The following is an 11,886-nucleotide window of genomic DNA, read 5'->3' on the forward strand; positions in this document are numbered from 1 at the left end:
AGACCCCAAATGCACTAGCTTCAAAACCATTAATTCCATCTCAGCTCATAGCACAGCTTGCTCCTTTGTATTTCTGGCTCACACATCAAGGCCGACGTGTTACAAATTAAAAAAAAGTAATCTATTAACTTATTAAATCAACCACAATTCTTTTGAGGTAAAAGAGGATGAGAAAAATAATTTCACGTGAATGATACAATACTGGGCAATTGTGATATCTTTTTTTCCAAAACATAGTACTCCTCAGTGTTTCAAATCCTCTCTTTTTTCTAGTTAAATTTTGTTTGGATTCACTTTTGAACATTTCATCACTTTTCCTGTCAGATGAAACTCTTACTGATTATCAAAAATATTATTTCATGTATAATGAGCAAGTTATCTCCAGGTCATTTGTCAAATTAGGCTGTGTTTTTTCTGTCTTCCACACAGTGAGGTAAATTTTGAAGATTGCATCATTACATCTTTCCAGAACCTTTTCCAATTCCTTGGTATACTTTTAGAATTACAGATATTAATTCTGGACACAGAATTCCAGTAATGGTGCCATTAATGCTGCCTTACCACTTTTATCGTGTTCCCTTGCTTGCAAATCAATTAAGGCTCATGTTAGCTCACTGAAGGAAATCAGGTTCAACTGTCCATCTACCATTATAGCCATTTGTTATCAATCTGGAGGCAGAATCATTGCTCTTTACAATAGCTTTTCTCATCTTACAAATAGTCCTTATTTCTAGATAGAAGTCCTTGCACTTGGCTGCAATAAAACCTATGTTTAGATCTGAACTGACCTCTGCAAGCGATCCAAGTCACTCTGTACAACTGACCTGTTCTCTCTATTATTTACCATTCCACCAATAGGTCATATCCAGTTCCCTGATTAATTGAAAGTAAAAGGAAATAGATTTTTTTTCTGTATAAATTAGTTTAATGCATGAGGCCATGACCCAAAGCCCATTAGACTCACTGAAAGAATTTCTATTGAATTTGGGTAGCTTTAGGTTCTGAGACAGTTGTAGTTTTGCTGTTTTAGAAATTGTTCTGATTCCAAGATAGAGTAGAATATATTATAGGCTTTCCTGACAGCTATAGAATTGATTTTTCTTAGTTTGGTCCTTTTTAGGTTTTTAAAAAAATTATTTTATTTTATTTTGCCAGCAAATTAAACCTGAACAACCCAGGCAGGGTGGGACCAAAATCTGGCTTCAGAGCCCACATTGGAATTAAAAATAATTTTCAGTAGCTTAAGAAGCTAATAGTCTGTGCATCCAGTTTCTAGAATGATCAATAGGCATGGTCTTAATATGTTCTGTATTTTCTTATAGTGTAAATACGTTTGTTCAATTATTTTCCTCAATGACACCAGTGTTACTTGATTTGATAATCCTGAGTCAAAATTTAGGCAGGTTGTCAATGTTGTGGGAAACTACAAAATTTCAGATTTTCCTTCAAATATGGGACATGCTTTTTAAAACATGGGATAATCTTCTTTCATATTTTATAATCCTAAAACATTGAATAATGCAAGTTGTCCTTGTTTCGAGTATCTCTAGAAATAGAATCAATAATCCTTAATAGATGGAAAATCATTTGCTAAATAAAAAATGAAGATTTTCATTCAACTTGTTTTCTGATACTCAGTTTCTGATAGGAAGTGGGAGGTATTTTGTTTGAAACTGTCTTGCTTATATGAGTTACAAACTAATATTTTTAATTAATGTTCCTTAGTGTTTTTATGGGTTACATCAAGTGTAGTAAGTTCCTGATCTCAGTTTAGATTAAAGTACCAATATAATAACTAATAACAATTCTTCAATCAAAAGTAACCTGCTACAGAAACATGAAGGGTTCTTTCAGATGAACATAATTCAGCATTAACTTGAAGCCATCTTCAGCAGTCAGCTACAAAAAAAATTTATTGGTCAGATGACTTTCATATGTACAACACAAATTAAAATCCCAGACCTGGAAATATGTTTAAAAATAGAACCCCAATCCATGTAAACATCTAGATTGTTGTGGAGGAAACCATGAATCTACATGGGCTGGAGAACTACAGCAACCTGCATCAGGCCACAAGATATCCCCCCATTTTTCTGCTAAAATAATAAGTAGAGTGTTCAAAAAACATAACTCTTAACCTTAATTTAAAGGGTGTTCTTTTATTAAGATTAAACACGTTACCTAAACTTTTCTCCCTCCCAGGGGCTAGAGACAGAAATTTTCTTGCTAGTTGTTGCCTATGTGCTTTGGCATACATAAGGCTGTATCTTTCAATATCAAAGTAGTTGAGTTAGCTAATTATACTGATCCTAAAAGATTCAATGCCTGTAGGCTTTCTTTGGTGCACTGTGTATTTATATCAGAAATGAAGCTTGTCTTGTCTACTTGCTGTGCTGTGCATGGGTTCTTAACCTCCTGCTAAGATCCCAGCTATTGATTTGGGTTGGCTCTCTCTGTAGGTGCCTGGCATGATGCCTTATTCTCACAAAGCAATAAATACCTACTTCTGAAAATTGGAACTTTTGCTGGTACTTTTAGACGACCACCAGAAGCACGGCTTTACTGCTTGACTGGGAGCAATGCCTTAATATAAAGATCTAAAATCTGGAAATTGCAGATGACATGCAGTAACTTGAGCAAAGGCAGTAGATGTTCTGCCCTTTGCTGAAAACGGGGTGGATAACACCCTGACATGCCATTGATAACTTGCTGCCAGTGGATTTTACTGAAACTTCCTATGTTCTTTTCCTCAAATGATTTTAAACTTTTTTTCAGAATGAAGATTTACATATCAAGGGATAACTTAATTTTGCACAGAGTCCTATGTAATAAATTCAATATGTAGGTATCGCTGTGTGAACTGTTTTCTATTTCACTGGTAACTTACAGTCGGCAGGTAAATTTTTTTTTTACATTCCCCAAGTCTGTAATGAAGATATAAGTGGAGAGAGGAGGGGGGAGAGAAAGACTTTGATTTTTTTCTGTGTTTTTTTGATAATGTTCATATGTAAGAAAGGGGAAGTCACAACTCTAGAGACAACATGGGGTGCTGTTCAAAAGCATCTCTGGGCAATTTCAACAGGTAAAACGTCATGGCAGAAATAACCAGTCAGACAGTAAAACTGAGGAAGGAAAACCAGGCAGATTGTCAGAAATGTGTTCCTGGCTGAGTTCCTCACAGAGACCCTTTCCAACAAGCATACAAACATGTGCATAACTACTTGTGTGAGCAGCATTGCTGAAATTAAGGGAAGGAAAGATTTAAAAAGGAAGGATATTACCACAAGCATTTTTTTTTAGGCTTTCAGCCTTCAGTCTATGGAATAGTTTTGGCTTTTACTGCTCAGCTTTACAAAACACTTCAAAAAGTATTGATGTAGCAGAGGGAGGAATATGAGTAATCGAGCAATATAAACTCTTACAGCTCACATTTGTATGACTCATAGTATTCAGGCTATGAAAAGTAGGACAAGATTTAATGCAAGGAATAACGCGCACATTTGTGTCAGTTTATTTTTTCCATTAATAAATGACAAAAGATTTCCCTGTTCTCTTCTATATTTTAAGAAGGGAAAGTAATTCACGGCTCCACCTTCACTGCTCTGCTCAGTGAAGACCAAGGACAAATGGCAGGAAAACCTGGAGTGTTTTGCTGCAGGTCGGGAGTAGCCACTAGGAGGGGCTGACTGCCTTGAAGAGAAGGTAGGCATTGATTTACTAACAATTGCAATAAAAAACCCTAATAAAACGAGTTCAGTACTAAAAGTAGTGCTAAGCTAAGATGAAGTATTTATATATTATTTACAATGGTTACATAATAAGTTGTGGGATAAATGCTTTGTTTGATACTAATGTACTTCCAGGCAGCAAAAATGTTCACAGGCCTGTTTTCAAAACAAAACTCAGAACACTGTTCTCTCCTAAAAGATAAGATTTAATTCATGTTAATTCTTAGAAAGAAATGTCCTGTATTTTATACACCATTGTAGGACACAGATAAAATAGCTGATTGAATAATGAAAAAGAAAAGGTCCCTGTTCTGTCTGTGGTTCAAAGTCAGTGTGTGTAAAGCCAGGTGGCCTTGTTCATAAGCATGGCTCTTGGACAAAACAGCATCTGTTTTTCCATAACAGCCTTTTTTGCTGCATTATAATCTCTTTATATATTTAATACCATAAATAAAACACTGGCATAGAAGACAACTATAAATAAAACACTGGCATCGAGGGGATATGACAAAAGGGATCTCTCAACTTGTTTCTTAATATCAGTGCCATAGTTAAAAGAAAAGTCTGTTCAGTGCCATACTAGAAGGGATGAGGAAGCAACTGCTGCATTCCTTCCAGCCCCCAGACTGGCAAACTCTAATAGTAATGCCGGGAAAATTACAAATGGGATTGTTCAGTTATTCCTTTCAATTGAGGCTTCTTTTTTCTCCTCCTTCACATACAACTTACTGCTCATGAAAGGTGCCAGAGAGATGATGCTGATCTCTTATTAATAGATATTTTGGAAAAGATTTCCTATTTCAAGCAAGGATCAAGCACCATGACAAACATATGAGGTGTTGTCGCTTTTCTACCCTAATTCACAAGACAGTGAGTGAAAACTTTGTGTTTGGCCTACAATTAGAATCAGTGATATTTCATCTGACAAAGGAAAATTCAGGGAAAATGTGTTCTTGTTTAAGAAAGGAGGGATAAAATTTGATTTAGAAAGGTAAATATGAAATATAAACTTTTTTTAATTTGCTGTGAGTCCTGAAATAAAAAATATTGCAGCTGCCAAACCATAGCCAATACATTTGGTGAAACAAGGTTTAGTTTAGAGCTGGAAAAATAAGAAAGGAAAGAGCAGAATACTTAGTCTTCTAAAGACAAATTTCAGTGAGGATGGCTATGATCAGTATGAAAAATGGGGAAGAATATTCTTCTTTGGGTGAGGATGGTAATGATCGGGTGAAAAGGGACAACATAAGCTGACCATCTGTATTCGAAAAAATATATTTTATTTTTTCCATATTCAAAAGTACTCTGCTGTGAGTAGGAATCTTTTTCACACTGATGTAATTAGTATCAGCACAAGAAACCTGTCTCCTGTTTCTCTATAAGCAAGGAAAAAAACTCAACGGTAATGACAATGTAAGAGAATGGTTTCAAAGCAGCCCTTTGCTCTGTGAGGAGGCAAGTTGAACACCGTTTTTAAACAGGAAAGATCTCTGCTTCCACTGAGTTCATACAGAAGGTGGTCCTCTGCCTGTCACAGGTTGCCCTGTGACTTCAGGGCTGCCTTCATGGTAGGGTGAGGAAGGCTGGAAACTACTGCCTTTCACAGAGGCAAGTTCTTGATTTGCTGGGAAGAAACAACTCCTGCTATCAGACAATTCAATATGCCAGTGTAACAAGGGTCCAGGCTTCATGAAAAGGCCAGGATCTGCATTCAGAACTTTGTGGGAGCCTCTTTGAGGCAGAATGTTACCTTTGAGGAGAGAAATAACACCCAAAATCCACATGGGAACTGACAGCTTCTGTTTCATTGTCAGCTCAGCTTTGGGGCTGCCTCCCACAAAAGTGTCTTGCTGTGCCCAGACCTTGCCAAATTCAGATGGGGTCAACCTAGGGCAACATTTTTCTACACTGAAAATTTAGATATATAGTCTCACAGTTTCTATTAAATTAGGATGTCAGAGGAGCTGATATGTGGGAATATGTGGGATCTAGTTGCCACCACTTTGACAGATCTTTTAAATGTGAATGTCATTAACCATGACCTTCTCACATCTACCAAGGTTCAGTATCCACATGGTATAGCTGCCTCTTGCAGATGCATTTCTTTTGCTGCAAGGGATTTCCAGTCCTGATGAGCTGGAATTGCAACAGGAGGTGGCAGCTATGCAGAACTGCTTGTGGGTGGCAAATCATAACTTCATAATACTGACTCCTAATTAGTTTAATCAGATATTCCCAATTCCTTTGCTGCTGGTGATGTGGGAAGCTCAAAGAATGATGATACAGTATACAATCATATATCAACTATTTCACCTACAAACTCCAGCTCCACTATGAAATCAAAGTCAGAAGGCAAGTATACAGACTAAACATTTTCTAGAGGAGAATAGGAGACTGTCCAGTCCTCCATAGTGGGGCCATATAGTCATGTTAAGTTTGTTAAAGAGATGCATTAGGAGCAAAAGTGATGACTGTCTTACTATTAAAACAATTCTTTCATTATGAAAGAGAGAAAGGCCTGAGAAAACGTGTCACTGGTATAACTTGATGCCTGAGAATATATCTACCACCCAGCCCACTAGATTCCTCCCTACTCTATTTGGCTTGTGCAGAGATAGAGATTTAAGATACTTAAACATCGGTTTACAGTGGAATTTTATCTCTCTTTCATGTTAAATCTTGCCATTATTGTGGGCAAGTGTCAAAAGTCCTAGATTGTCTAAAATGTTATTTAGCCTCTGTGGAGGTTAACCCCTATTAGAAATCCAGTAAAGTGTTTTCTTGAACCAACTGATTAGTTGTTGGCAAGCAAATATCAGTGATTTCAGCTGTGATTGCTGAAATACTCTTGACGTCTCTGGCTGCCCCCATAGGCAATCTGGTGCATCAGAAAACGTCTGGGACACCTCAGTTACTCATGGCCAAAGTCACTTGGCTAATAGACCATTAGCAGCTTGTGTTAAGAAGCAAGGCTTTGCAAGAAGCTGCTGGGAGATGGCTGTGCTTTTCTCTTCACTGGTGTGCAATCTTAATAGCTTCCTTCAGGACTTCTGTCTGTACCTGGACAGTGTCCTGTTAAAAACATTGTTTCTCAACTCATAGTCAAAAATTTCCTTGCACAGAGAGCACATGTTTAATATTATTCTGAATGAACTCTAATTTGAATTTGACAGAATATTAAATTACAAAAAAAATCTCCATCAAAAAGATAAAGTTGTTCTTTTGGTCTAAGTTTGCTGGGATTCTTAATATGGATGCACTTGCTCTTGACAGCAAAGATCCTTCACACTAATACAAAAGCCTGAATAAAATTAGAGATTAGTAGCTGTAACAGAAACATGACAACTCTTCATTCTTGTTTGAGTGAGATTTAGTGTTTAAAATGCAGTTGACCTAATTTTGCTTAGAAAATCTCTTATTCTTTTTATCTAGGTTTTCATGTGGAAGTTTTTTCAAAATAAGTTTTTTCCCATCCTGGTGTAGGAACCTTTCTTTCATCTTCCTGCTCCTTTCTAGGAAGGTGCCATGTAACTTGATATGCTCATTCTGCTAAAGTCTTTCACTTTTATTCCACTATGGTAAATAAGGTGGCTTGGATAGAATCAGGGAATAAAGTGTCCTAAAGTCCAATATCCAGTCTGTCTTAAGCAACTTCAGTCAAATGCATGGTTTTCACTTTGATAAAAGCTTGATTTTGAATCTGTACATACTTGTATAGACAAAGAAAATGTTAATTTTAGATATCCACAATTTCAAACATTTTTGACTTATGAAGTTTTATTCAAAATAAAGCTTCTAAAGCAAATATAATATTTCTTGTGTGAATTTTTCATATTACAGTTAATTAATCATAAGTTCTTTGTGGCCTTACATATTTAAAGATCCTACTGATTTCAGTGGGGGCTGAAGTACTGCCTCATAAGTGCTAGCAATAACAATCCTAAACACTGTTTAGTTCCTTAACTTCAGGATTTTAAAATGTATTATTTAAAATAAATTCAGCAGGCAAGCACATAAAGCTGATGGTTTGATAGACTAGGAAGTGCCAACCTTTTCAGAAAATAATCCCTGGTGTTGCAGCCACTATTACACATGAGAAGAGATCTTTTAAGAAGCTGGGTAAACTTGATGCATCCAAAATCATTAAACACCTGTTCCATTAATGACATGGAATTTGTCCTGTGTACACTTGCAGCAGATTCCATCTGACAGTTCATCTGAGAAAATTGGGCCTAATAAGGAGGGCAGAGGTCCTCAGCTAATGAGCAAGTGGAGGTTCTGATCTATTAGGTTAGACAGAAACTACTCTGTCTTTGAGACTTAAAATATGACTGGGGCTTCAGCCTTGTTTTGAAACATTTATGAATCAGTGCCTTAATCCTGCAGGACTACTCACCTGAAATCAGTGGAACTATTCACAGGAGTAAAGGATGTGCTATTGGGCCACAGCAGTATGTTCCCCATGACATCATTAAGTCATTTGCCACCTCTCAGCCCCACTTCCTCAGCATGCTGGCTCATCATCTGAGGAAGATGAGTCAGTCTTGCTTAGCCCTTGCTTAATTTGAAAGAAATGTGCTAAGTGAAGGTGGATTCTTTATAGGGGGAATACTTGACTAATAGAAAAGCCACCTTTTTTTTTTTTAACAAAAAGTTCTGTTCTAAGTCAAGTCGTATTTCAACATGCCTCACATGCTGAGGTGATTTTTTTTGCCAGAAATGTCAATATTATTGAGTTTATAAATTCCATTTACAGAAAATATTAATGCGAATGTCTGTGATGATAACGATGATGAGGATGAGGATGATGATGATGATGATTATTATTATTATTATTATTATTTTGGCAAAGCAGGTACATTCAGAGAAAAAATCTCCAGAAAGTAAGTATATTTTGCAGACTTTAGTAACTATGTACAAAAATTAAATAGTGAATTAAAACTGCAGAAAATGTTGACTGTGTGAAAAACTACTAAGAAAATTTGGGCTCTGTGCTGCAGTGATGTCATCTGGGAGCTGTATTGTTCACCTATTTTGTTCCGTGTGCTGTGATTCATTTCATAATATGTACTGACGCTGAGAAAACCCTGCTAAAATCTCACAGGCACCTATCTCCACTTAATCTCTCAGAAGCACAGCCACCAAAACAGTATTTACATTTTGTATTTGTGTGAGTGCCAGAATTTTGTGCTAACAGTTTTTTGAATGAGACTTGGTGATTTATTCTTATCATCTGGTACTCTCTTGGAGAGGTGGTTGATGTCATTAAACTTTAAAGTTATCAGTATTTCAGGGGGAGGAATGTAAAGAAAATGCAGATGGAGCGAGGCTGTAAGTGGTATCACTGACAGAGTGGTTGTAGGCCCACAGTAATGAAAGACTGCAAAAACACAAGCTGAACTGAAGACAGACAACGTGGTTAGAAAGGCCTTTACAGACATCTCTTTCTTGAGTCAGGCCAGGAGGACTGATGTGAAGGATACTGTTTGGTAGTTGTCATGTAACTGCCCCTCTATAACTAAACATGCTTGGACCTCCACTGGCTGCACTGCTCTACTGAGCCCTCCAGTCAGGGAAGAACACGAGATATTACAGATATTACAGGTAGCAGATGTTCCCATATGAAAGGATGGTATTGTGTTCTGTAATTATTTTAAAGAACCAGATGTAAATGCTGCATTTTTTCCCCCTTGTGGATTCTAATGCATTTTTGTGTTGTATTTATTGTCCTGCACAAAAAGTAACCATTCAGCTGCATTATCTTCCATTGCCAGCATAGTTCTTCAAGGTGCTTGTTCGGGTGGACATTCTAGGCCTTTAATCTAAGACTTAGTTGGTGCAAGAACGATCTGTCTGGAAGAATGATGCAGACATCATTTCCTCATAGGAGTAAAACTTCTATCCCCAGTCAGCATTTTATCTATACAGTTCATGTTGCTATATAGGTAAACCACAAACAGCATACCATGTTTTGTCAGTATAACATCTAATTAGGGTGTTTGCTTCACCAAAAAATGTTACAAATCCAAACTGAAAGTTTTGACCATCGTCCTAGCTCCAAGATTAACAGAATTATTTACTACTGGCCTGACTTGTTATCATTAATATATACCACGATGATTTTGTGTGTTACAGGTAAGCAGCATGGCAGTAACTTCTGTATTCCTTGGGTGGTATATAGTGAAGACTAGCCCATTTTACAAATGCATGCTCAGGGCAAATAAAAATAGCTAATGTGCTGACGAAAGATCTTATTTTCTATTGCACAGCTTGAATTCTTTCCTGTTCAATGTGTGACAAAAGAAATCCTATCATGTGGCTTTTAAGTCCAAGAAGTGCAAATTCTGTTTTCAGTTAATTTATTAAGCAACTCTGATCTTACAGTGTAAGAGAGCATTATTCCAGATTGTGCTATTATAGCTGACTCTATAAAAAGTACCATGTATTTTTCATCTTGTCATCTTTACCAAAGTGTAAGAATTTTTCTTCAGTCCTAGATCATATGGACTCTCTTTTCTGAACCTGCTGACTGACATCAACGGCCGCCTTGCTAAGGCAAAGTAAATGTCATGAAATGTTTTGTTTTACTGCAGACACTGGCAAATAATTGGCATCTGTTTTCTGTTGTCTAGCTGCCATTCTGTTTTCTAAAACAGGAACTTCCATTTCTCATCTAATTCCTTGATGAATTCAGTCTCTTAGGGGACTGAAAAAATTGAAAGGAAAAAACGTGAAATATTTTGTTAAAGGAAACCTAAATAGTTTCATATTGATTTCTATGTAATAATTACCCAAAGGTCTTGGAATTTCTTAAAAGAAACCAAATAAAAACTCAGGAATTTTTATCTTGACGACTGGAAAATTCTTCAGTCAAATAATATTTCTGTGTTTGTCTGGATATTTTTGGTAGACTCTATTGGAATTCAGCCCCTTTTTTCATCAGCCTTTCTGTTTTACCAAAATACAGCATAATTTCTGTATACACAGTATACAGATTGAGATTTATCAATTGTCTCCAGCTATCAGCTAACAAGATATAAAATACTTATCAAAATATATATTAAACTCCTTATTACTAAAGCTTTAAAGCAGATAAAATAGCACTCTGACTTCAGGAATTCTTTTGGCTAAGCATATGACATTAATACTCATTAATATGTTTTCAAATATATTGCCAGAGTGGTAATAAAATTAATACCTTCTAATTTTTATATGGAAACTAAGCCATGCACATTTGATCTTGTGACTGTTTAGCAATGTGTATGATACTTAAAATATCAACATAAATGCTGAACAAAAATATTATCTCTTTATGTAGTGAAGGCAAGTTGCGTCTTATGTTGTGAACTGATACTATTCAGCTACATAAGAAAAATGTGATAAAGAACTGAGAGGCAGCAGGATATGAGAAGAGATCAGCTTTTGTTTTTACACTGAAGTGTTCCCATAGTTTATCATAAGATACCAAATAACACATAGAAATTTAATTCCAGTTTTTATATTTACTGTTTACCACTAAGGTGAAGTCTCAATGGTCATTGTATTTTATGCGCAATATTTACTTAGAATAATGCAAAAATCAGGTACATCTTCTGCATTATTTCAGAGCAGACCAGCATACTTACATTAACAGAGGAATCTCCTCTCAGCAGACTTCTTTTCAGTAAAATTACAACCCTTGAATTTGTAAGACTCAGTTTTACAAATTATTTTATAAATTTAATCCTTGCTGTGAAATGAAGATACAGTTTTAGATGTGACTCTGATTGTTAATAAGCAATATAAATTAAATATATAAATATTTTGAAGATAAAGATATGTATATATACACACAGATATTTGCTTCCAGCATCCCAAATCTGCAAGCTTGTTTATACAGGATAAGCTCAAAATTTTGTGGAATTGTTTCGTGTACAGTACGTGTGAGACATTTCTCTCAATCCTATCCCATGGCCTGTGTGAATTACTGGGGTTATTTACTGTCTAGCACATAGCAGATTTAGAACCCAGACTTCTAGAGATCTTTTTCAGATACTTTACCACAAAATTGAGACCTAGGGCAATGACATGTCAGAAAAAAGCACAGTTATTCTGTTTGTCAGAGAGCTATGCTGCTAGCAGGAAAATGTGGAGAAGTTTTGGCTTTTAGAGTCTTTAT

The sequence above is a fragment of the Sturnus vulgaris genome, chromosome 1 (genome assembly GCF_052056855.1).
Source record: "Sturnus vulgaris isolate bStuVul1 chromosome 1, bStuVul1.hap1, whole genome shotgun sequence".
Lineage (NCBI taxonomy): Eukaryota > Metazoa > Chordata > Aves > Passeriformes > Sturnidae > Sturnus > Sturnus vulgaris.